The sequence below is a fragment of the Alosa alosa genome, chromosome 22 (genome assembly GCF_017589495.1).
Source record: "Alosa alosa isolate M-15738 ecotype Scorff River chromosome 22, AALO_Geno_1.1, whole genome shotgun sequence".
Taxonomy (NCBI): Eukaryota; Metazoa; Chordata; class Actinopteri; order Clupeiformes; family Clupeidae; genus Alosa; species Alosa alosa.
In genome coordinates this window covers 5,410,226-5,437,120 of record NC_063210.1, presented here as the reverse complement: position 1 = coordinate 5,437,120, position 26,895 = coordinate 5,410,226, and the positions used below count along the sequence as shown (strand labels likewise).

Sequence of the window (26,895 nt, the reverse complement as noted above, 5' to 3'; positions counted from 1 at the left end):
TGTGCACGCACACATACACACACACACACACACACACACACACACAGACTCATCTCTCCTAAGACTCTTGATGATGCTGCTTGCTACTGTACGTGGTGTCAGGTCAAAATCGTTTCACACTTTCTGTTTAGTACCATCAACGTGCATCCTTAGCCACTCTCTCTCTCTCCCTCTTTCTCTCTCTCCTTCCTCTCTTCCTCCCTCTCTCTATGTCTCTCTGTCTTTCCTCCTCTCTCTCTCTCTCTCTCCCTCTCTCTGAAGGACAGAGGTATTCCCACATTTCTCCGTTGCTATGGCAACACTGCAGTGTGAGAGAGGGGGAGGCAGGGGGAGAGAGAGAGACAGAGAGAGAGAGAGGACAATGACAAGTAAGAAGTGAGGTAGAGAGAGACAGAGGGAGGGAGAGAGAGAGGGAGAGATGGAGGTATACAGAGGGAGAGAGTAAAGGAGAGGGGGGAGGGGCAAAGACTAAGGAGAATATAGAAGACATGCTTGCGCTAACACCATCACACACACACACACACACACACACACACACACACACACCCTCGATGTCTCTCTTGGACATTATACAATGACATACAGAATGCTACATACACACCGTTTACACTCCCAGATAATGCTATGCATAGGCACACACAGAGAGACACATACACACACACACGCATACGACTTCCAGACTTGTGAACAGAAGGTGTACAGTCATACCCACACGTTGCTCATAAATGTTACAAAAATACATCCATACTGAACATGCTCCATACACAAACTCTCTCTCTCTCTCTCTCTCTCTCTCACAGAGATCACACATACGAATCACACATACGAATACAGACCCATCACTGACTCACACTCCAAATCTAAATACTTAGGTACCATGTTCCGTGCAAAAAGATGCACACACACATACACAGTCATATACATACTCAGACAGACATAAACAGACACATGCACACGCATACTACACACACATAGAGTCACATACACTCAGAAAGTCAAACACACACACAGACACAAACCCTCTCACACTGTACGCATACACACACACACACACACACGCCCACTAGTTTAGCTTCATGTATAGTGATGGCGAGGGACCTCACTTGCCCACCCCCCCACCTCGCACCACTCATCGCCGCTGCAAGGGCTGGAATCTGGCCACGCCGGCGGAACAACAACGCCTGTGGAGCTTTCCGGAATTCTTGGCACACGGGGGCCCCTCCTGATTAAAATCCAGCCGCGCCGACACTCCGACACTCCTCCGCCGCCGGCGCCTACACGCCAGAAGCGTCCGTGCCACACCGCCCGTCCATCCACGCCTCGCCCCCCCCCCCCCGAGGCCCCGTCGACCGCTTCGGATCTGCCAATGCCATATAGAACCTGTTGGCACGGCGGCAGTGGCGTGCCGGTCCGCACAGTCCAGGAGAGGGACGTGGCGGCGCCAACGTGCCGCGGCGAGGCAAAGAGGATTTACGACGGGGGTGGCAATATGATGGGCTGACGTACGGGGAGGACATGATGATAACGACGCTTATGAGGAAGATAAGAACAAAAAGACACTTCCACATATTCATCAGCAGAGAAGACTCTTACACACACACACACACACACGCACGCACGCACGCAAGCACGCAAGCACGCACGCGCAACTAAAGACAACTAAACATACCAATACATACACACACATATTCACGTACTGAAACACACACAGAAGCCCATGCAGAGGCCTGTTTGTTGTTGTCGCTGTAACAGGGTCCATCATAATCAATTTCGTCTTCCAGGTTCCAGGGGGAACAGAGAGAGGCAGCCCCATGAGAACCACATGAGAACCCAATGAGCTTTTATTTTGACGTCTTCCTCAGTAGGGAGGTTAAGTCCTCACGTATCCCTTTGCAATTCACATGCATGCGCACACACACACACACACAAACACACACACTTAGGACACACACATAAAACCCTTATCAACCCCCCCCTACCCACACACACACACACACACTCCCACAGATCAAGGCATCCATCATCACTGTAAATACCATTTATCATATTGACTTTGCCCTTGACACTGGTGAGGCAGTTGTTCTTTAAAGTGTAGTGCACTGTGCCATTATGCGGATCCTGATTTTTGGCAAACAAAAAAAAACATTGTCTGTGGTCTGAAAAGACCCCGTATCACTCATCACATTGTGCGAAAGTACAGAGAAACACAGACCTGCATTGTGCAAGTGTACAAAGTGTACAACGCGAAGTCAGTCTTTGGAAGTGTGTGACTGTGTCAGTGTGTGTGTGTGTTTGTGTGTGTGAGTTCTGGTGACAGCTGCACAAATGTGTGCACTATACATTATGTAGAGGACGAGAGAGGAAACTTAACAGACAGAGGGAAGCTGAGATGCTATTCTATTGTTTCTCCTCTTGCACACAAATGTGTTTTGTCTCTGGTTCTTTGCAGAGGTGCTTTGATCTTGCCACTAGACACAGAAATATGTGTGTGTGTGTGTGTGTGTGTGTGTGTGTGTGTGTGTGTGTGTGTGCATGTATGTGTGTGTGTGTTTGTGTATCTGTGCATGAGTCTGAGAAAGAGAGAGAAAGAGTGTGTGTGTGTATGTGAGAGAAAGAGAGAGAGAGAGAAAGAGATGTGTGAGAGAAAGAAAGAGAAAAATAGAGTGTGTCTGTGTCTGTGTGTGTATGTGTGTGTGCGTGTGTGAGTGAAAGACACAGAGACAACGACAGCGAGAGATCAGCGCGGAGAACGCAAAGAGACGGGTGGGGAGGGAAAAATGAAGCGTGTCGATGTAAGCCAAAGAGCCGTGGAGAATCTCCATTCTGTTAATATCGCTTACCATCTCTGTGATTCAGCAGGAAACCGAGCACTGCACGACACGGCTCGGCCAATCAGGACACAGTACAGTAGAACATGCCACAATAACCAGATCCCCCCCAACGCTGGACTTATTTTTAGTGAGAGTGGCCTTCTAATAAACACACACATCAGCAAATACTATTGCTGCTTCATGAAGCCCTTTATCGCCAGATCATCAAATTAGACATGCTGATTGCGCCGGAGCAATGTCGGGGTCTTTAGCCGACTATTCATAACTCAGTTACTGCATGTGAACATTTATAACATTACATTAGGGTGAGTTCATCACACACACACACACACTTGAATAATCCCAGGGTAACCAACAGTATGTGAACATTTATAACATCACATTAGGGTGAATTCATCTCTCTCTCCCCACCACACACACACACACACACTCACACTTGAATAATCCAAGGGTAACCTATGTGAACATCAATAACATCACATTAGGGTGAGTTCCTTCTTTCTCTCTCTCTCTCACTCTCTCTCTCTCTCTCTCTCACACACACACACACACACACACACACACACACACACACACACACACACACACAAAGACACTTGCACAAACATACAAAAACACACAGTTCAGATTCAGGAGCTGCTAAATCTTTAGTCCTAACACTCCTCCCCTCTTATCCCCCATCCAGGCGTGCGCCGTGCAGAGAGACCAGTGTATTATTCATACAAGCAGCTAAGCACGAGGAGCGCTGGCACAGTTCACATACTATTTAACACATGAAAGATTAACATTCAGCTGGGTTAAATTATGACATTTGCTGTTAAACTCTGTACTCAGAGGCGCTGGTAAAGGAAGGAGTCGTTCTGCTCGGGGGGTTGGTGGGGGAGTCAGATCATAAGGAAAAGGAGCACTTAGGGGGGGGGGAGTGCTGGCAGAGATTTGACGCTTCGTGTGAAATGTAAAAATTCTCTCCGTTTAATGTGCTGGCAATTCCATTGGACATGAGAACGGAACATTAATAATAACAGTTATAATAATATCAGTAAATATTACAATTAGCTACTATAAACTGCACTCTTTTTTCATTTAAAACAAAGACAGACAAACACAAAGAATGAAGCATGTTAAATCATTTTTTTTTTCGCTCGCTTTGCTTTGCACGTTGCATTGCACATCCACAGTAGAACTCATTGCTGCCCCACCTCACACCACTACCACTCCATACACCATGGCAACATCATGTGTCGCTTGGAAACAAAAGTCCCACCCCTAAACGAGGTAAGCCACCTCGCTAACCCATTCGGTTCCTATGAGGTGTTCACTTTCACACAATGGTCATTTATAAACCCCCATATAGCCTAGTTCCTTTAGCATAAAATAATCCATCCAGACTGAAGCAGAGTAGCGGGAAATGAATGGGTTATGGCAGAAGGATGGGGGGGGGGGTGTCAGTGTTAAGGACATGGGTTTGGAGTCAAAGGTCAAAGGTTAAGTTCATGAGGTCAGGGTTCAGGATGAAAGAAGCAGTAAGGATGGGTAGAGGCAGGCAAAAGCTGATTTTTTTTTCCTGAACTGTAATGCACTTGACAGATGACTGTCTGTGTTATTAGCTGCTAGTGTGGCAAGCAAGTGAGATGAAAATGACTTTTAGCAAGAGAACGATTCTATTCTGGACCTCTGTCCCAAGCGGCAGCTTGACATTTCACCCTAGAAACCACACACACACACACACACACACACACACACACACACACATTCTGGGTGACTAGTCCCTTGTTGCTTCAGTTAGTGTGGTCTTGTGGCTCAACTGGTGAAGCGACCAGCATACTAAGATGCTGCTAGCAGCAGCAAGGTAATGTCCTCCATACCCACTCACTAATGCAAATGTTCTCTGTACTGTAAACTCATCTGGATAAAATGATGTGCTTAGTGAATACCTGTAAATGCTAAATAGTGTACTGAGGTGAGATGTCCAGTATTTCTAGGACTCTATCCTCTTCTCAGCTCAAGTCAACAGAGTTCCAACGTGCATAATGGATTTGATACGCGGAGCTCATAATACATTGCTGTACTGTACTATACATGTTCATGGGCTTGATAACCCAGCAGGAGTATGCATACAGGTGAAATCTGAAATCTGTTTTTCTATATTATGATTCACTTTGGATAAAAGCATCTACTAGATGAATACATGGAAACCAGGTGTGTAGTGGGGGAGAGACCAGATCACTCCCCTTCCTGGTGCCCCTACCCTTCCAATAGAGCTCAGTCCGCAACCCGACCCACCTGAATCATCTAAAAACAAGCCCTTCAAGAGAAACCCTTGGCTTCACAGGAGCCACAAGTGTTTGCGTTTGGGGTTGCGACTGAACAACAACAAAAAAAAACCCTGTCGGATGGTGGACCTCCGGGTCGTGGACCTGAAGCCTCTGGGTCAGTCCGCCTACCCAGTGGTGATCTACACCAAGAAGAGGAAGTGGGGAAGGTGACCCCTGGGGGCACGTTTTCGGAGCATGTGACTGGCGGCGGTGGGGAATTATAGGAGGTAATCCTCCAGAACGCTCACCTCAATATAATGGCATCGCTTTTGCACTCTCCTCTCCTCTCCTCTCCTTTCCTCTCCTCTCCCAGCCTGCAGCCAGTGGTCGGCCAGCTAAGCTGCGCTTAATCAAGAGTGTGAGTAGGAGCGGCGCAGCTACAATCCTGACAGAATGAAACCCAAGGCTTGTTGGAAGCTAAAGCAGCTACTCACAGAGCGGTTGTGACGGTTCCCCCCACCCCCCTCCCCTCTCATGACTCTTCCTCTCTCTCTCTCTCTTTCTCCCCTCTCTCTCTTCCTCTCTCTCTCTCTTTCTCCCCTCTCTCTCTTCCTCTCTCTCTCTCTCTTTCTCCCCTCTCTCTCATTCTTGCTCTCTTTCCATCTGTTCTCCCGACACCTCTTCAGTCCCAAAATTGGGATTGACGGGTGATTGGCAGGCATCTGACGTCACAAGCGTATGTGTTTGGCTGGCTGAGAGGGGGAAGCTATGCCTGAGAATGTACTGAGAATGTTTGTGTGTGTGTGTGTGTGTGTGTGTGTGTGTGTGTGTGTGTGTGTGTGTGTGTGCAGAGTGCGTGACAAAGGACACACCAGAAGAAAGCTGAAGTGCATGACTCAGCTCCTCACTCCCCTCCCTTTCTCCTTCCTCTCTCTCTCTCTCTCTCTCTCTCTCTCTCTCGCTCTCTCTCACCAACACTATGCCGTTAGCCTTAGGAATAAAGCCTCTGTAAGCCCATCTCAGATAGCAGTCAACCCCCTGAACTGGGTCTGGCTCGGCGCCGGTTTGGATGTGAAGTGGATCCGGCATCAGATTAGCTGTGGAGTCAGCTGTTGTTCTGGGCAGAACAACATGACAGCGGGAGAGAACTTACAGAGGTCCAGCTTCCAGTGAACTCTACCTCTCAGTCTTGCGATGCTGCACTCAGAGAGGAAGGATTTGGTTCTTTAACACTTCACAGTCAATGCTTCTGGGATCGGTTTGTTTGTTTTTGAAATGCTGATGCTGGCTCGCTTTATATTAGATACCCAAGTTATTATGAAAATATAATGTTCTGAGAGAAATAAACGAGAAATGTCCCCCTGGGATGTACAGTACTCATCTGAAATTCTTAACATGAGGTGCAAATATCGACCCATCAGGAATGGTCATCCTTGCTAGCCAATCATTTTGCTTGCTAAAAAAAAATGCTAATAAGCTAGCATCACTCACAGGAGCTTTGAACTCATCACTCATTGCGAAGAACATGGTTAGTCAAGAGCTACTAGATTTCTAAAGACCCTCTTTCTAGTCCTTTGCTCGCTTCCACCCCGAGTCGACTAATTTATTTCCGTCCCTGGATGTGAGGTATGAGAAGATTAGGAATGGCAGCCCTGGCTAAGCACGGATGGAATGACTAAGTATGTGGAGTTGACCTTTGATGAGTAATGCTCAAGACCGTAGGTGACAGGTTAGGATTGGCTCAGACGTTCGGAGAGACAACAAGGAGAGTAATGAGTTAGGGAGGGGGTGGGTGGTGGGGTTGGTGGGGGTTTAGTCTGTGAATGAAGATTAGGGGTTAGGGCTGGCTGTGAAGGATGGGGTGGGTTGTCAAGGGGGTTTCTTATAGCCTCTGCAGAGTCCAGTCTTCGCAACCCCCCACCCCCCTTTTGCCCCTTCACATATAATAATGTGCATATTACAAATTTAAAAGAAAATAGATTTGTGTGTTTGATGATTTTTTTTTGTTCACAGTAGTTCCTTTAGTCCTTCTCTCAGTTCTAGAGAGTTCTCATGGGCTCCTCTGCCATGAAAGCAGAACGCAGAGAGCAATGTGTTATTCAAATGTTCTAACACGGTTCTCTCCCAGAACTCCATGTAAATGAGTGCTGTGCGTGTCTCAACTGTGGCAAACGAACACTTCGGAGTTAAGCTACTTGGATAGACTATATTTCTTTTTGTTTTTTTTGTTTTTTGTTTGTCTAGTTTTTTGTTTTGTATTGTTTTTTGTTTTCGAATACGCAGATACAACTCGTAGAAACCGCAAAAAAGAACTTTTACTTTGGCACATATATACGCTGTGGCGGTGTGTCCGTATTCCTTAACACAACAGAGGCGGTGAGAAGGACTGCTTTGTCTGTGGCACAGTCTGTGAGATCCTGTCCCCTGTTGTCTGCTCCTCAATTCCCCCTCACACGTTGTGTTGAACACCTTAGCATAGTGTACCTCACTCAAACCTCAAACATTCTCCATGCTCCCTCTGATCTCACGTCTGCATGTCAGTAAAATGTGTATGTGTGTGTGTGTGTGCGTGTGTGCGCGTGTGCGCGTGTGCACGTGTGTGTGTGTGTGTGTCTGTGTGTGTGTGTGTGTGCATGTGTGTGTGTGCGCATGTGTGTGTGTGTGTGTGTGCATGTGTGTGTGTTTGTGTGTGTGTGTGCATATATGTGTGTCTCTGTGTGTGTGTGTGTGTGTAGATTGATGTTCATGTGTCTGCACAGGCATGTGTGTACATGTTGTTCCCTTTTTCTTTGCTTGGTTGGTTTTGTGTGTGTTTTGTCGTCTTGTCTGTGGTTCCCCCCGTTTTTTTAAATCCTTCAAATCTGCGTCTCCTGCACGTTCTCCTTCGAGCTGTTCTTGAACAGTAGGGGCTCCATGTGCGAGTTCTGGGCTTTGAGCGAGGAGTGCAAGCCCATGTGGAGGGAGAGGGTCGGGGGGCTGGCTCTGGACTCCAGAGGCCCGTCCTGGCCCATCTTCCCTGGGGGGCTCAGGCTGGGCGGGCTGCTCTTGGAGCCGAGGCTGAGGCCCATCACGTTGTTGTTGAACGTGTGGCTCTTGTAGTAGTGGTTGAGGTCGGCGCGGCCGATGTTGGGCAGCGTGACGATCTCGGGCTCGTGGCCGACCACGCTGCCGACGCCGACGCAGCCGCCGCCCACGCAGCCGCCGCCGGCCGAGATGCTTCCCGCCGCGTTGCCGCGCAGCGTGGAGCCGCCGGAGATGCCGCTGGAGTTGCCGGCGGTGAGCTCGTCCTCGACGTTGATGATCTCGATGGCGCGCGCGGGCCCGTGGTGCTTGTGGAGCTGGTGCTGCTTGCGCAGCTTGTAGAAGACCACCAGCATGACGGCCGCCATGAAGGTGATGGCCACGAAGCAGCCGATGATGATCTTGGTCGTCTTCATCACGTCGTCCAGCCCGTGCAGGTTGGCCACGTCCGTAATGGACACGGTGAAGGCCTTCTCTGTCACCTTTGTCGCGGCGGGCGTGGCCCGGTGGCGCGAAGTCCGTTAGGCTGCACGGTCCGTAGACCGCCCGCCGCGCCCGCCCGTTCACTGCCCCGGCATCGTCCCGCCAGGTATCAGCGACTCGTTGACGTACTGGCGCGCCGAGTCGTTGACCTCCAGCGTTTCCACGGTGACAGTGGTGAAGTAGGTGTAGATGCTGGTGGGTCGGGCGCCCGGCGGCAGACGTTGAGCAGCGCCCGTGACGAAAGCGTTCGCCAAGCGTTGGTCACCATGCACGTGTACGGCCCCGCGTCCTGCATGGTCACGTTGGTGAAGTTGAGCGTCCCGTCGTGCAGGACGTTGATGCGCACCTTGTACGCGCCGTGCGTCATCAGCGTGCCGTTGGGACTCAGCCAGTTGACCGACGTCATGGTGGTGCCCGTTCGGCACTTCAGCTCGGCCGCCATGCCCTCTGTCACGTTCAGGTCGGTGGGCGGCTCCACGATGACGGGGGCGTAGCAGGTGAAGTGGCTCTGGTCCAGGTCGCCGATGTAGCGGCCCTTGAGGCGCGGCGGCGCGTGGCAGCGGGCGCAGCAGGTGGAGTTGTCCGGCAGCGCCTCCTTCAGCCACCAGCTGAGCCAGAGGATGTCGCAGCTGCACTCCCACGGGTTGTGGTTGAGGTGCACGCGTGCCAGACGCTGCAGCGGCGTGAACAGGTCGTGCGGCAGCGAGTGCAGCGAGTTGTGCGACAGGTTGAGCTCCTCCAGGCTCTTGAGGTCGTCGAAGGCGTTGCGCTCGATGACGGACACGCGCGAGTGCATGAGCCACAGCTTGCGCAGCGACACCAGGCCCTGGAAGGAGCCCGGGCGCAGCATGCCCAGCTGGTTGCCCGACAGCTCCAGCTCGAGACGCCATTCAGCTGCCAGCTGGGCACGCCCCTTCAGCTCAAGCATTACGCCCAGGTTGAGGAAGCGCAGGTTCTCCAGGCCGTCGAACGCCATGTCTGAGATGTAGACCAGCCGCGCAGCCTCGCCATGGGTCCAGGCGCCGCGAGCTGCGGGCACGGGCCATGCCAAGCGCCATGGTCTCGATGGGGTTGTTATGCGAGCCAGAGCTCAAAGTAGCTTGCCCAGGTACTGGCGCCTGAGGCACCAGCCAGGAGTCAAGGCCTAAGAGCCCAGGTGGTGAGCGCAGGCCAGGCGTTTCTTCCCACCCCTCGATCTGCTGGATGTGGTTCTTGGAGAGCTGCAGGATCTCCAGGTGCCGCAGGTGTCGGAAGGTGTCTGACTTAATTATCTGCAGAGGAGGAGAGAGAGAGGAGAGAGGTGTGTGTGTTTGTGTGTGTGTGTGAGAGAGAATGATAGAATGAGAGTGACAGAGAGAAAGAGAATGTGTGTGAGAAAGATGGTGTGAATGTGAGTGAGTGTGTGTGTGTGTGTGTGTGTGTGTGTGTGTGTGTGTGAGTGTGTGCATGTGTGTGTGTACATTTGTGTGTACGTGTGTGTGTGTGTACATTTGTGTGTACGTGTGTGTGTATGTGTGTGCGTGTGTGTGTGTGTGGTAGAGAGAGAGAGAAATGACAGATAAGATGCAGACAGACAGAGAGGAGATAAATAGGGTAAGAGGGTGCATTTACATATGGAAGCTTTCAATTCAGCCACTGAATGAATATATATTCATCCAGTTTTATGTTTATTCTATCTGATTAAACTCAATGCTGGAAGCTCCTCTCGTTTCTGTGTCTGGCCATGGCAGATTTCAAACGGGGCACACTGTAAAAAGAGAAATATGCCCGCAATACAATGTCTGGAAATTACGAGAAAATCAATTAAAGGGGAGATAGGAGAATGGAGTAAGTGGGTATAGCTGAACAGCAGCAATCCATGGAAAACTGTAGATAATCATAAAGTTTAAATTTCAGGGCAGATGCCCCTGTCTTGAAAATGGGTTTGAGTTTCTCATTTCCAACTATAATATCTGCTGCTGCAGCACTTTGTCTTGTAAAACATTAATCTATTAAATTAGCCCAGTGGTCAGCAGCTTAGCAACCGTACTTAGGTTAGCTTGCTGGCAGGCAAGCTGATTTTTCTAAATTATAGCCAGTTGCCAGGGCAACTAGAGAATCCATGATGCTCTTATATATATATTCCCACCACTGTATGCTTTCCTCTACAATTGCTAGCAAGCAGGCTGACAAGCAAGCGAATATACAAACAAACAATTTAATAAATAAAGGCAACAGAAAACAGAACCCCTGTCCACACCGCAGGGTTAATTTTATTTCTGAACTGTACAGTCGTGGCTCTGAACTCTGAACTTCTTTTCTGAAATGTTCCAGAACACTAACGAGTCACTGCATTCCACCTCTGCACTGAGTCTCAAGTCTCTGCCTTCAATGTGGCCCTGAGCGCCCTAGTTTGCAATGCGTCTTGGGACTAGTCAGGAGGAGGACCACAAACATTTGGAGCGCAGTGTTTTGCCGGCGGAGGATTTTGATTGGGTGGAAACAACATTGGCTGTCATGTTTATTTGTGGTCATATTCTCACTGGCGCGAGGCTTCCTACCCATGTAAACTGGTATGGTAACCGGAGACAAACAAATTAGTGAGAGAAATAATTAATAGCGTTCTCTGAGAAAACCCACACTCACAGAGATTTTATGCTATGGCGCACTGAAAATTAATCGCCGTTACCATTTCAGACTTGAGTCTACATTAAAGGGTGCATTTGCTGTTATTTTCCTCTCCGTGTTTTTTTTTTTTTAATCCAATGTTTTTCCAGTTACAAAAAATGTTGTTCTTTTTTGATTGTGCATCACAGAAGGCAACGGATGGCATGAGAACTGAGAAAGATGAGAAACTTTGCTGCTTTGTGCCTCTCAGCGGGCTCATGAGCAGCCAAATACAGTCCAAATGGTGCAGTCTTCCAAATGAAATCAGATTTTTTCCCCAAAAAAATGGGGGAACTCAAGGGTACAGATATGCAAAACTCAAGGGTACAGATATGCAAGAAGTTTGGCGGTTTGGAGGTTAAGTTTGACTGGGAGCATTCACACACACACACACACACACACACAATACACACACAGACACAATGCATACATGCACAAAATGAAAAGTGGATTTGAATCTCAGGGTGGGCATAGGCACACACACACACACACACACACACACACACACACTGTTTGGTGAGGTTCATTCTAAGAGAGCTCACACACACATTCACGCACACACACACACACACACACACACACACACTGTTTGGTGAGGTTCATTCTAAGAGAGCTCACACACACACATTCACACACACACACACGCACACACGCGCACACACACACACACACACACACACACACACACACACACACAGATCAAATGCACCTTCCATGCACTGCACATACGCGTAGCTTTTGGATTTAACTGTTGACTAAATGTACATGTACAAGGGCAAACTGCTCCAAATCATCACTCTTTTCCATCACTCTCTATTGACCTTATTTGGAATTCCCAGATTCCCAGGAACCCATTCCCATGGCTACATGTGTCCTGGAGGCGAGGACGAGAGCGTAGTGTATTCACACACGCCTGCGCTTAATGTCCCTCAAGAGGACACTCACTGGCATCCCCCGAAGGCTGAAAAGACGGGTCCATCAGATTGCGTTTAAGCCCAAGTACATGATGCAGAAAAACAGTCAATACTAAGGCTATCATAAAAGCTAAGCTATGGGCAATATTAAAAGATGGCAGGAAAAGTGTTTTTGGGGTCTTGGGTTGAAAAAGCTATTGAACCTATCATTTACAGTACACCCAGTGCACAACATGTCAAATCTTCACACAGTAAGTCAAAGGAAAACTCACAAAGGCATACTGAACATGAAACTGTTGTCAATACGGCCCCATTTTTTACTCAAAGTGATAGTACCCCATCTTTACTATGCCTGCTAGCAAAACGGTACTTTCACACTGGTGGCCCAGTGGGCTAACCTGCCTTTTGACCTCCTCAGTTGTTTACATGTGCCTCCTCAATGGACTCTAAGAACAAGACAAATTAATAGAGTTCTATAAATAATGAATCCACTCAATAATGTGAAAAAATTGGCAATAAATCAAGTTCCCAGAAATAAATAGATAAATAAATAATAAACATATGAACAAAAGCTCCAGCATGACCGCCAACAGTGCCCTTTAGTGGACAAATATTGACCGGTTAAACTGCTTACTGTTTGGGGGATTCGTGTTTGAAATTAGTTAACAGCAAATGGTCTGCCACTGGCCATGTAGTGAGTAGGCTCTCAACTCAACACCTGGGCGAGTTAATACAGCACACCTGGCCTCCATTAGCCTCCTGCCAGGAGCCGCCCATAAGCCCAGACTGGCACACACTCCTGCTGGCCCTCGGCCTCCTCCACAGTGCCTTCTGGACCTGTCGCTTTAAGGGGGATGCTTATCATAGCTACTTTTAATATGCCGCCTGTCCCAGGGACCAGGGTTGCCAGATTAGTGATTATTAAGCCAAATAGGGAGGGTCTGGTGGGTTTTTTTGTTTCTTTTTCTTTTTTTTTCTTGAGTGTCTGTCTGACATTGATAGGACGTGTTTGTCCTTCTGGTTGTTATCTTTTCTTTTTTTCCCCTCTTCAGCAGCCTGATTTGCTTTTCAGATCTGTTGTTGTTGTTTGTTTCTGTTCCTGATGCTATTTTCATCTGTTCCCACATCTCCCGTCTCACATTTGGATAATATCAGTATGCAAGACGAAGGCATGTACATTCTAATGCGGCGCCTTTAAGCTTTAAAGCCATGGCTTACAGGAGCATACAATAGCATTCCCTCTGCTTTCTTCAATCAGTGTGTTGTTTAATGTTTCACACTTACTTCAAACCAACATATCTCGCGTTTTACTGCTATAGCAGATGGCACCATTGGACCTTCAGCTTCGTCTGAAGGTTGTTTTTAATCTATACTGTATTGCTGACGGAGATTAAAAAGGGACAAGATTGTGTTGTCCTCCCAGAGTTCTGCATGTATCCATGATAACACACCTGACTCAACATAACCTAATTTGTATATTTAGAACCTAAAGACAACTTTTCATTTTTCTTTAGCCCGCAGGCTGTTTGGCCAACCAAAAAGTTGACTTCTTGTTTATCCAGAAACAAGAGAGCACTTTAGGACTCTAGGTTGAAGATTTGACATTTCTGTTTTTTCCTTTGTCTTTTCTTTCTTTCTTTTTTTCCTTCTCCTCTCTCTGAGCCCCACCGCCAACCCCACCCTTCCTCTAGGTAAATTTTTCATGGAGGGGGGAGATTTCCTTGGCGCTGCCAGGCGGCGGGTCTTGGGTGTGCCTTCGGCCGGCCCTTCTGGGCTTTTTCTCAGGCAGCGCCATCTGGAAGTAAGAGACGATGGAGAGATTGCTAACTTCCTCTAGACATCCACCCCTTTCTCAGATCCCAGAGTGGAGTACAATGATTGCATCCCAGCATCGGCAGCTTGCAGATATTTACAGGCAAGTTGTTCTTGATAGATTGGATTTTGATTCTGTTGTTCAAGTTGTGCAAGTTGTTCTTAATAGATTAGATTTGTGTTTAAACTTGAAATATGAGCACTGAGGTAGTCTTTTCAAAAATAATTTAGTCTTCAGTGTAAAGATTCTCACCTCAAATTGATTTTGCTACGGGTAGCAGCTGTTAATATCTTAGCATCTTAGGATGTGCTGTTTCCAAATAATCAAAGTAATCCTCCAATGTAAGACTTTTTTTACTTCCTAGTGCGGTGTGCTTGCCGTGTAAACAAAGCATTAGTTCATTTGAAATCGTTATTCAATCGATCCAGGGGTGCAGGGTGGGGGGTTAGTAGCATTGAGCTTAATATTTACCTAGTGACTGTAAAGGCAGTTCAGTGATCAGATTCATCTTTTTCTACGCTTTTTATCACTAAGACTTCTAAGATTTCCACACTCTTAGAGGTTTAACTCTAGGCAACTACAGCAGTGAATGTGTGTGTGTGTGTGTGTGTGTGTGTTTTTAGATGGAGCACACTGCATTGTGAGACTACATAAATCTGGTCCCACTGCCTCGTCCCATTACACACACTTCAACCCTGGTGGCCCTAAAACTGATGGGTACTCTTCTGTGGTGTTTTAGAGTGGACAATATACTGAGTACAAATATAAATGCCAAAAGATTTTTCTGAGATCTTCAAAATCTCAAACATTTTCTGAGACAGTTCAAATCAGTTGATGCTTCACGCAGTACATTGTAGACTCTGCATGACTAACACTACAGAATTTTTTTTTTTTTTTGGGGGTGCCTTTAATTTGATTGGACAGTGGAGACAGACAGGAAGTGAATGGGAGAGAGCAATAGAGATGGGAAATGACCTCAGGTCAGAATCAGACCCTGGGCCCCTATGTGCACTCAAACCCCAATATGGTAGGGATGCTGCAGCATGTGCCACAATATATGATTGACCCAAGATATGCATTTCTGTAGAATTTAAAAGAAAAGCAGGGTCTTACATTTGGTGAAACATGGGTCCAAAACATAACGTTGCATTGATGCATTTGTTTAGTGTAGCCCAAGAAAACAAATATATGAGTCTGTTAGGTAAGGAATCAATATTTAGGGTTCTATAGACAAACTGTCTCAATACCACAATGGAGATGAACAAGCGATCTGAACTTCAAAACAGAACTGAAACGTAGACCTACATTAGCCGACAGACTCATTTGATTTTCTGTAAAAAGCGCTGGTCTCCCATGAATTCCTATCCCTACATTATGTATTTATGAAAATTTAATAAAATAAATAAACTACTGTGGTGTGCTGCTTTAACGTCAAAATGCCATGCTGTTGGTGAAACATAATCTTGTCCATTTCTGGCACCATCACCACATATGTTTAACACACTTCCGTTCTTCAAACGAAATCTAATTGCTTAATCTTGCTAAATAAAGGGACTAAACAGGCAAATCCCTCTCAAACACACTTACAAAACAGGTCCATCAGCCATGCATAGAGGACGCTCCTAGGGACCCCAGTTGAGGACAATAGAAAAATGGGCTAACACAGTGGCCCTGCACGCTAACTAATTGGGGATGTGCACATCAGTGGAGCAAGGGTACGAGTGCGCGTAATGGGACAAGGCCCATTGATGCCACTAATGAACCTTTATGAGGGGAGGGAAAAAAGAGAGAGCCACATCTTTCTGTATTGCCCTGGGTAGCATCGGGTGCCGCCAGCAGCCTCTCGTGTCTACTTCTCTTCCTCTCCCTCTCCTGCTCTTTCTCTCTCTTCCATCTCTCTCTCTGTTCTCTAATTTTTTGGCTAGTGGCTTTTGCTATGTAGATATTTCTCTATTCGACCTTTGTTTCACCCTTTCACGCATGCCGGCCTTTCGGACGAGCCGCTATTCTTTCCCCCTTTCTAAGGATTCTCTCCAGCAGGCCCGTTTTTTTCCTTTTCTTTCTTTCTTTCTTTCTTTCTTTCTTTCTTTCTTGTGCGAGTTCTAGCGCACGGGCCCTTTCTTTGAGCTCACTTTTTATTCATACCCATCTTCATTTTTTTTTTTTTTTTTTTTTAATGATGGCTCAGGAAATGGAGTATTGTCTTCAAGAGACAGAGGCCTCGGGTTGCGGAGCGTGCCAACTCTGCCCCTATGCCACTCCACCCATACAACCCACCCACCCCTATTCTTACCGTGACATGGTTAGGTCCATTTTTTTAGGAGGCTCTCGTTGGTTAGTTTGACTTAACATGACGAGACAAACCCGCCCAACTTCAAGAAAAAACTGCTTACAAACGCATCATGTATACAAGCCTGCTTCATCACAAGTGAAGTCTGATGGCTCTACCTTATAACTATGTACTTGTGATCACATAGGCCTTCTTTTGGGCTTGGTTGCCTGGTTACAATAGACGATGGCTCAGATGGCTCTCAGATTCAAATTAGCCATCTTATGCTCCACTATTCATCGCTGCAGTCAAAGCCGTAGACAGGATTTTTCAAATACTGAGGTCAGGGGCGTCGCTAGAAATTTTGTCCACTCCGAAATATTAGGGGGTTTGGTTTATAACTTAAACCAACACACTATTCCACAATATTCTATTTTTTAGATTTGTTTTGGATGCACCTGTATATCTCAAGAGCTTTTTAATAAAAACAAGCAAAAAACTAAATTGGCTTTGGATATTTATACTGGACCTTGCTCAATCTGTTATTAAGAATGATCTGCTTCTCCAGAGTAGTAAATGTTGTATTTATAATTTGCAGGGTCATAGAATGCAGAGCTTAGGCTACCTTTTGATAAAGTGAGTGTCACATGTAAGAGGGCCCTTCACCTATCATTTCCCTCTCTTCTCCTCCTCTTTCTCCTCTAGCCTACTGCCTAATTTCTATCTCCTGTCTCCTGTGTTGAATTTCTTAACAAGTCTCTAAATTACTGACCAATAATTTATATAATTTGACAATAGGTTGTGTTTGGGCCATGAGATAATATCCATCACAACATTAATTATCCATCCTATATAACATTAATATAGTTTAATTTTCAGTGCAGGTTAGCTAACTGAATCTCCACTTAATTTCAACGTAACATTTTCACTACAGGTTAGCATCTCATTGGAGCCTTATTGCATCTTTATTGTATTCAACATTATCTTTCTCACCTTCCCTCCTTCTCCTTGTCTGCTCAACTTCTGCTGGCTTTCCAAACGTTAACTTTGTTGCAGCCTTTGTTCAGGTCAGGGGCCGTATTCACAAAGAATTTTAAGGCTAAAAGTAGCTTCTAAGTGGCGAATTCCTAAAAATAATGGGCGTGTCACTCCTAACTTTAGGACTCCTAATGTTTTTCACTAAAAGTAATTCACGAAGCATTTTAGACCTAAAAGTAGCACCTAAGTCTGGGACAGCTTAAAAGAAGTCGAGAGGACTCCTAACTCACTAAGACCTATTCACAAACAGCTTTTGTGGCATTTCACGCTTGCGATGTTTTGAAATGGGTATGCGACAACAGGAGCTTCAATGTGAGGGAACAATTTTGCATTAGGCATAAAAGGGATGCTATAACGCCACCAACAACAACCAAAACTACTCATTGTCAACATGTAAATTTAATGTAACGTTTCATTGTAAATCAAATTAAAATGTTCTCTTTGCAAACGTAGGCATATGGTGACAGATTAATAGCCTGGCTAGCGCCACCACTTCTCAATGAGACGTGGTCTGGGAACCAAACGTTCATTTTCTCGTATTTGAAAAAAATGCCCAGATCCGTTTATTGGGTGCCACGGATGTCTATCAAATGCGTCTGTGCATAGCTCATCATCGTCTTACTTTCCCCCCTGTTCTGTGATTGGTTCCCTATCTCAGGCGAAAATTTGCTCCATGGTCTCCAGGCTGCCTTAGCAGCGTGAATCAAATCGCACGCAAGGCAGCATGGGAACACCCAGGCTAACAGATTAATGTAATAATGTTGCAAAGATTAATAATGTGGCAAAGCCTAGCTGCATCAATCCGTAGGCCTATGTTTCATTAGGCTACTAGGCTATTTGTTTGGCCTTACTCTTACTCTAGGCCTTTTTTTAGAGCTGCACAGTCCCGCCCACAGCCGATGCCGGATGTAAAGATTCCCATTCATTTGTCCCATTGACGTTTGGAAAAATCTGTATTTAAAGAGTTTTACAGCATGTCTTAGGCTAACCAGCTACGGCATAACTCATAAGCATACAACATATCATTTCGAGTGAAAAAACGAAGAGAAAATCCAAAAAAAGTCAAAGGTACAAGACTGTGTATATATTTTCATTTCCGAGCGAAGGAACTACTCATCCCATAAACCACCGCGCCTCACTGAATAACATAGGCAAAATCGGCGCGATTTATTTTGCCATTTAAACCATTTCCAACCGGAGACAGCACGCGAACCCTTTCCTCCAAACAGTGATTTTTATATAGTGAATGTGCAGTTAATAGCAGTTATTTCAGGAGTAATCGTGTAAATAATAGTGTTTTGATATTGAATTTTATATTTATCATCGTGTATTTTATATCGTGTGTGAAAGCGGTTAACGTTAACGTACCTGACTCATCCTATGCTGTCATCACTGCTCAGTCGGGCTGATGCATGGACTGGTGCATGGTCTGCTCTTGGACCACCATATTCAGTTTATTAATTTGCCGTGAATTATTACACAAAATGTTCATTAAATGCACGAAGAAGTATTCCTAGGTTAATGATTGATATGAATCATACAGTATGAAGGCTACAGTAGCCTAGCTAATGTTAACTACGTTACCAACCTCCCTGCTTAACTCACCACAACTTTGTAGGTCTTGTCCCTCATGCTGGCCCTTACAAAACCCACAAACTGACTCTCGGACACACAACAGTCAATAATGTGACCCGATTTAAAGTGGCTTTCACCCCTTTGGACACTCACTAAAACCTAATATATTTCATACCTGTGTTGCAGCATGTAGGCTAATGTTAGCTGTATTATGTAATGACATACAATGTCGGAAATGCTAAAGATTAGCCTGTCGGCTACCTGAAAAGTTTGAGTGTTTAAACTAACATTTACAGTGTTCTATTTGATTGTGTGATGTATAAACCCCAATCCTTGTTGATACAAGTACCAATATTCGTCAAGAAAGTTTTTTAATCACACTAAGATTTTCGCCATAGGCAGTAAAAGACTCTGCCATCTTTGTCAATATTTTTCGCTGAGAAAGTTTCAAATTATGACCTGAGATGTAGACGGGCTCTGCTATGACCATAACGACCTTTCCACCAATCAGAGGCATCACTGTGGGATTGTGGGATTGTTCAGGATTGTGGGTAATGAAGTACTTATCCAAGATATCGCGAATAAAAGGCATTTATTATTTTAAAACAAGGTTAGTGCTCCATGAACTCTTGGTGTCATATACAATCGCTTAGTACAGCCGTAGCTGGTTTTAAGTCTACCACGTGCAGTTAAGTTTTTATGGCTTATACCGCAATTGTCAATGGAGAAATTGCATTGAATTTTTACATCCGGCATCGGCTGTGGGCGGGACTGTGCAGTTCTATTCAGTTATTCATCATCTTCCGTCCTTCGCACTACTTGTAGCGCACGCATTCTCAGACCTGTCACCTGTCACTCATCATCGTAAGGGAGGTGTTTGGAATCATTCCCGCGTTATAATCATCAGCCAATCAAGGTGGTCACTTCAGTCAAGCTCGTGCATGAGTAATGACGTCATCCATAGCAACGAAGACTCATTTTTAGGGGCCATTCAGGGACCGCCCCCATGGCTACTTTGTTTTTCCGACAGCAAGTGTTCATGTGCTTTGCCATCGGAATGTGTGACAAACACGGATGCCACAACAAAGGTTAAAACATACACTCACTAATCCTAAACAAACAACTGTATTTGCTTAAAATATAGTGTAAGATGCTTGTGAAAGAAAGATATGCAGCTTTCAAGTGACAAAAAACGGCAAATTCCCAAGTTCACATGAAAACTGTTGGACATGAAAGGCCACATGGACTACAAACGAACTACAACGTGACGACAAAAGTGATGACGAGCCCCTAAATGGGCAACTCTGTTAGCAAAATCTAGCCCCAGTTTCCGACCTCTGACTCACACATTAGGTGACGTGAATGACGCGGAATGATGATGTTTTCACTCGGAGAAAGATTTTTCCGAAGCCCATGAACGCTAGGTTAGTTTAGGAGTTGTCATTTATCCTTACTAGGTCTGAAAAGAGTAGGTCTGAAAGGCTTTGTGAATAACTTTTAAGAGAAAACTCCTAGCTAAAAACTTTTAGTGCGATTTAAGAGTACTCCTTGTGGTAAGATAAAAGGCTTTGTGAATACGACCCCCGGTGAATTAAGATTACTTGCTGAAATTGGACAATGGATTTGTGCGTATTGAAGTTTATGTGAGAGCTGCGTCGGACACACTCCCCGATAGCCGAGTCTACTTTCGTTTTGACATGTCAGAGGTATCTGCAACGACGTGTCACGTGACGGTGCGCTGATGCAAGTATAATTGTCTCGTCGGCTTTTTGTACTTGTTGTGATCTGTCACAGAGCATTTCTGTGGAGGTTTCCACACAACAAGCTCAGAGAACCAAACCTGACCTACCATTAGGTCACCCACAACTTCTCCATGTTAACTCTCAGTGCCTGAATTGGTATTGACCAGAGTCTAGCAGTGAGAGGGCCATAAAGGAGAGATGTGCAGTCAGGCCTGCCATCTTCTCTCTGCTATCATCTCTCTGCTTCCCCATTCTCATGCTCATCTCTGTCCAGCGTCAGAGCGAGAAGGAGTAATGACCAGCTCGTTGGCCCCCCTGCGAAGCGCGCGAGGGCTGCTCGGACGCTTCCTCGAGAGCCCGGTCGCAAGAGAGTTGTCAAGGGAACGCAGAGCCGGGCTGGTGGGTGGATGACGCCTTGGCTCCTCCTGCAGCTCTCTGCACCCCCCCTCCCCCCATCATCCTCCTCCCCTTCTCCTGATGGATGAGAGGCACTGAGGCGCGGGGAGGTGAGGGGGGGGGGGTTGCTTCTCGCCCCTCCATATCTGCTCCAATCCAGAGTCAAAGCTAGCCATGCAGAGCGAGAGTCAGAACTAGATTTATGCAATGACTTCTGCAGTATGCGCTCCTTGGAGCAGCTGGACTGGGTGTTCTCTGCCGAGGAACTAAAGAACTGCTGTTCCCGCGACGGCAAAAAAGAACTTGGAAAAAAAAAAAGGTTCATGACATTTCAGGTTAATTTCTATAAACATCTGTTCTACAATCATGTCGAGACATCAACTAATATATTATGTAGTCTTTTTAAACGACTACAGCAGGGGTAAAATATCCCATAGGAGCCCAGAGAATGGCATGTTAGAGAAGTGTGCAGTTAGCGCTCTTAAGTGTTCCATCCAGCTTCACAGAGAGTCTGGCTTTCTGGGCCCTGTCTGCAGTTTCGCTATTTGCCACAAAACAAACAAGTTATCAAGCGAAGAGGCCTGCTTCACCTCTGACACCTCTATTTCTCAGGCCAAGCCAACACAAATGAAGTCGTCTAAACCCAAAGCCGCAATCTCCTGAGAAGCCATTAGTTTCTGAGGGCTTTAACCGGCTGCCACCTCAAACCTTCGCATGTTTTGCGTTCTGGAGCTCAAGTGGAACGCAGGGGTGAATTCCAGTGATGTCAACGTTACTATGGAGATGGGATATTTCTGGGTAGCACATTGCCACTAATACTTTGGTGTTTGTGAGACACACACACTTGAAGGAAGAATTGATACTGTGTGTCAAGAAAAATGTTTTGTTCTGCATATTGGTTTTAATGTTGACTTCTATTTGTTCTACCATGTAAAGGGAGGAGAAAAAAAAACACCTAGAAACACTTTAAAAACCTTTGCTGTGTTGCTTTGCACTTCCGGTTCCATTTTGTTTTTATTTAGTGTTTGACGGTGTATTTCTGCTTCTCCCAAGAGAAACCATTTCTTTCCAAGGCATTTGTAGATGTCCTTGCATCACAGAATATTTCTGGCACAGTTAAGGCTGGAATAGAGGAAAATTTCTCAACGTCTGACTCTGTTCCTGAGGAAAAAAAACCTCGCCATTCTGTAGCTATCTCTAGTCTGAGTAATTCAGTGCAGGAGGGACTAGACAACTCACACTAGCCCCAAAAGCCCAGAATGCAACACAGACTCAAGATATTTTGGGCTTACAAGTCATAGGCCTACATACAAGAGATTCAGAGGGAAATCATGGACTGCAATACAAGAGGAACAGAAATGCATATTGTAGATATGGAAACGTCTTTTTTAAATTGAGTGAAGATGTTTTTATCCTTTAGGACCGCTGGTGTCCTAAAATGAACATTAAACTTTGCATCTATCTTCTCTTTGATGACACGTGAAGGCAAAAAAAATAATAATAATAAGTGAAGAAGTGTCATTAAGAGTAGAAAGATGCACGCATACAAACACATTCAACATGGTCATTACAAATGTAACTGGAAAAGATCCTTGACCACCCATGAACTGTGAATTACACTGAAGTACATTGACAAAGGAACCACAAAACAGTGGTGCACAGGGCACAGGGAAATCTGCCACTAACTGGGGGGCAATATGTCTTTGAACTTTCAATTTTGAAATTTTGCTGTGCATCATTTCAGATTGTTCAATTTCAACAGTACCCCTAAGTCCAGTATCCATCTGTTCGCCAAGGCCTACCACCTCAGATTGTGTGCGTGCATATGCAAATTTTCGCCATAAACTCGGGGCAAACGAAAAACTGCTTTTCAAATGTTTGCCTTGGTTTCCTGTTTTGAGCGCAACCCCAGTGCACTGATGCCAGAACAGGGCCAGGTCAGTCCCAGACACTGCTTCTGTGGAGAAAGTCTTACCGTCCCTCTCATCCACTGATTGAAGTGCATATTTCCACTCACTGAATAGGATGTGTTTACCCACATGTTACACCAATGTCAAACGCAATATATAAACAACTTCAGCCCATTTCTTTAAGTGGGATGGGGCCCTAATCACATTAAATAAGTGCAAGTGTAAGTGCATGTCTTGATTTCTGTCCTGAAACTATTCTGATTAACTGAAGTATGTAAACAGCATGAACGGATGCACATTGCACTTGTTTTAAGTGCACACCTGGTGTCAGGTCGCTCTATAAGAGCAACTCGATTCATTCACCAGATTACAAGTAAACAGTTTGCGTAAACACTGTAACTCTGTGTATGTTGACACTGATTGAATTATCACCCCAATCTGATTGCTAGCCAGTCATGAGGTGTTGTGACATTGGAGTATTGTCTTTGCAAATACGCCCTTTGTGTGTTTATAATGAGGTGCTACAACGGGCAATTCGTTACCTTGATTGTGTTCTCCTGCAGGTTGAGGTATCGTGTGTTCTCCGAGATATTGTCAGGCACCTCAGCCAATCCCCTCCTGGTACAGATTACCCGGCTCGCCTGATTGGAGCAGCTGCATGGGGTGGGGCACGGGGGTGTGGCTGCTGTCAACTGAGGTCCGCTGGGGTGTGGCCACAACAAAAGTTGGACCAACCAGAGGAGGGGGGTGGGATTTGACAAGCCGGTCACCATGGCAGCCCACATGGCAACAGGATCATGACCCCCCGCCCCTTTTCCCAGAGTGTTGATTGGTCAAAAAAAAAAAAACAATGCACAGAAGTATCACAAATCACTTCCAGGCAAAGTCCATCCTATCCTTGTATCCGTATGTTTTCACCTGAGCACACCACACCACTGGACGGAAACTAGTTAAAAATGAGGTGCACTCTTCAGATATGTAGCTGATGTCGGAGCCGCGGTGTCTGGCTGTCAGTGTTCGCCTTTGATGGAGACAGGGTCCTCATGCTGTTTCAGACTGTTGGATCCACCCCCTGAAAATGAGAAGGAAAAAAGAAAGCAAGAAATAGAGAGAGAAAGAGAGAGAGAGAGACAGATAGATAGGGAGAGAGAGAGAGAAAGAGAAAGAGAGAGAGAGAGGATATCATCAAAATCCATCCCAGCTATTACAGTCCCTTACATCATCCATCACAGTCATGTTGTATCGTACATCAGTAATGTTTTGGTCAAGTCCCGTTCTGCTCACAGTTGGTGCGGGGTGCATGCGTTTGCCTGTGACGCTGTGACGTCTCATGCATCATACTGTACAGTACATGTCAGTAGAGAGGAGGCGGTCGGTCGCCCGCAGAGACACAAGTCATCTATAGGCCCTAGTTTCTATAATGTGTGTAATACAGTGACGCCTGTGTTTGTCATTTAGTTAGAAATTACGTGTCTTTGTTATTCGTTTTGTGTTTTTTTTCTCTCTCTCTGTAGCTCAGAGAAAAACAGACCCAGTGTGTAACTAGCGTTTGGGGTGAATTGCCCGTTTTCTTCAACTGATGTCAGTTCTTATCAGCTGTGCTCATCCTGTCAGCCTGTGTCTGTGAGGGAGCGACTGAGCGAAAGAGCGTGCGTGCGTGCGCGTGTAAATACATATGACTCTTTAATCAGGCGCTGGCCAGGGCTGATTGTCCCCTCTGCTCAAATATGCGCAGAAGGTTATCTGTAAGGAAGAAAAAAATAGCTGTCAAGAATCATTGTGCCAATTGGCATCCATTGACGTATGTCAGAGTGCAAAAGAACTGTCACACCCGGCGCTTGGGGGTGTTACGTCTGTGTAGGTTGAGGGGGTCTGTCGGTTACGCGCTCATATATTCGGTTGTTTTCGGGACAAACACGCGCAATGACACAGGTGCAGCAGCGCGCTCCACGGTTGCTATGACAACGAGAAATTGATTCGGAGCCTCGGGATGGCGGCGCTGTCTGCACGCGCACACCGCGGATCTCAGAGGTGAGGCCAGGGAGAGAAATCAAGAGGATGGACAAACACGCATTTGAACTTTATTGAACACCTCCTGAGAGAAGAGGGACACAACGCAATCCATCGCCTATGCAGTCAGTGAGCCTAATTGGCGACATCATCGTTGTCACAGTTACTGTCCATTTTAATCAAGTTCTCTGCCAGCAGAATGCAGAGGCCTCAGAACGGCGCACCTTTTCTGGGACGCGACTAACATTCGTAGATCAGGCCCCCAGCGCAATCACACTAACTCGCGTACACATACACATACACATAGCCTACACATACACATACACACACACATACACATACACATAGCCTACACATACACACACACAGCAAGAGGCAAAGGGAGAGACTCACAGACACACACATGCTGCAATGCAAAATGGCACGCGCCGACTGTGTCTCTATTTGTGACATCACGCCAGCGATCAAAGCGTATCAGTGTCTGTTCAAAATCGGATGGGTGGTTTTCAGATAAAAATAAATAATAAAATAAAAACAGACGACACATCTGCCACGTAGAATGTCTCCATTTGCGCAGAGGCGAAGGGCCGTGTTTTGATAAGACCCTGTATCATTTAATAACCTTCGTTATCGGATTACAACATGTTGAGGAATACGGCGCTCAGCGATTTACCGAATGCAGATTCCCTCTCGGCTTTCAGCGCATTAAGATTCCCACGGATCTCGCAGCGTTCCGACCCTAAACCATCTACCCCCTCTACCGCAGCCTCACACAGACATCGGATAGCTTACTCCATCAGAATTACAGTCCAATCACGCATTAATCAGAGATTACGGTAGATAATCCATATGTAGCGGTATCGTTATAAAACAACCTCCTCACCTTAGGTCTTTGAATAAGGGGTGCTGATGTTCGTTACATGTGTCCTCTCCTATAGTTTCTTCTCCTCCGTATTTTCCCCTCAACCTTTTCTCCCACTCTCACTCTCCTCCTTTAAATTGATCCCGTCTCTCTCACGGCTCTGCGCGTGGCTTTCGCTCGCTGTCCTCCGTTTATCTGGCACCGTGGCATTCTGAGGCGCGCGTATCGTTGAGCTACTTCCACAGTGGAACGTGGACACTCGACGCAGGTCGCTGAAAGGTTTCGAAAATGGTTTCTGTACCGGCTTGGATGGATCGAAGACAAAAAAAAACAAAATCTTTATAGCGCTGAGAGCCGATTCCCGTCCGCGAAAAACGCGCGCACTAAGCAGCAATCGCGGCGTTGCCAACGGAGGTAGAGGGAGAGTGTGCGCTGCAGCGCGAGCAGGGGCTTACGCAAAATCCGCAACTCCACTCGTGAATAGCACTAGCAACGCGCAGAGCCGGGGGGATGGAGCGCTGGAACCGAACAGACGCGGGCGAACAGGGCGACACAGAGCTCCGCAGCTGCAGAGAGAAACGTGCACCATCTCTGTCATTCCGCCATTCTATCTGTTCTCTGTGCGTTTTTTAGGTTTGTTTTATTCAAGCCTCTTTAATCGCCACCCTGTCTAACTTGGACTCACACACAGCATTGGACAACATGCTTATGCATGATAACAGGGGGCAGAGGCTACTAGATGTCCGACTTGCATATTTAAATGCACATCAAGGATGATGACAGACGCCACATACACACACAACAGACTCTCTCTCTCATACACACACACACACACAGATAGAGAGAGAGAAAAAGAGTGACACATGCGCACAGCAGTTTTGAGCATGAGTGAGAGTCCAATATAAATTGAGGCCTTCTGCCTGCCCTGTCCATCTGTCTCATCGGGAGAGAGCAGCTGGTTAACTTGGAGTGCTTTTAATGAGCCTACTACTATGGGCCATTTGACCCTTATCTTGGTTCAACATAGCACCTTACCATCTCTCCCTCACTCTCTCTCACACTCTTACACACGCTTACAGACACACACACATACTCAGTCTTTCTCTAACACACACATTCTCACACTCCTT

General features: G+C 46.2%; 1 pseudogene; it reads right to left on the bottom strand.

Moving 5' to 3' along the window:
* Positions 1–7,812: 7,812 nt before the first annotated feature.
* LOC125287818 lies at positions 7,813–26,377 on the bottom strand (annotated as a pseudogene).
* Positions 26,378–26,895: the final 518 nt, after the last annotated feature.